Genomic DNA, 701 nt, shown 5'->3' with positions numbered 1-701 from the left:
CTGCCCCGCTCCCCCGGGCAGGGCCGGGGAAAGCGATTCCCGCTTTTCGGAGCGCCGCGACACGCCGCACCCCGAGCGGTGCCGAACCTCTGGGTCCCGGCCGTGCGCCCCGGGAGCAGCACCCCGGGGATATGGGCGGTGCGGGGCCGGCGGAGAGCCCAGCCTCTCCTGGGCACGGAGCGCAGTCGTTCCGGGAGATGTCCGAACCGGTGCATCACGGAAAGAAAGCATGTCTTGCCTGCGGGGCAGGCAGGCTTCTTTCCTCCCCACTTTGTTTCCAAGTGTCAGCCTGTCCCAGTTCTGCCCATGAAGCGGAAAAGGTGCCCGTTTCCTTTGCACAAATCCAGGTTCTGCTGCCTCCCGCCCGGTCGGAGCTTGTATGCGGGGGGTGGTCGCGCTGGTACCCGGCGTGGGTCTCTATAGAGAGAGGGATGGAGCTTCTCTCCGGCGCCTGCGTCCCGTAATGCTGTGTGTACCGGGATGGATCGGTGCAGACTGACTCTTCTTTATGGAATTCTGTTTTACTTGGAGTGAGGAGCTGGCCCTGGTGAGCCGGAGCGCTGTGGTGGGGAGCGCGTCTCAGCACAGTGTTGGTGCGTGAGGGCCGGGCAAGGGCCGGTCCCTCCTGGGCTCATCGCACCGCGGGGCTGTGGGGGTGCCTGGCGGGGCGGGTCGGAGGCCCCGCAGCCCTTCCGAGCTCG

At 66.9% G+C, this 701-nt stretch overlaps 1 protein-coding gene across 1 annotated transcript in view; it reads right to left on the bottom strand.

Moving 5' to 3' along the window:
• POMP (proteasome maturation protein) overlaps nt 1–701 on the bottom strand; it is a 47684-nt gene that overhangs the window by 46231 nt on the left and 752 nt on the right. The window lies entirely within an intron of this gene.

This window comes from Chaetura pelagica, unplaced genomic scaffold (genome assembly GCF_000747805.2).
Source record: "Chaetura pelagica isolate M959 unplaced genomic scaffold, ChaPel_1.0 scaffold269, whole genome shotgun sequence".
Taxonomy (NCBI): Eukaryota; Metazoa; Chordata; class Aves; order Apodiformes; family Apodidae; genus Chaetura; species Chaetura pelagica.
This window is presented reverse-complemented; position numbering and strand designations above follow the sequence as displayed.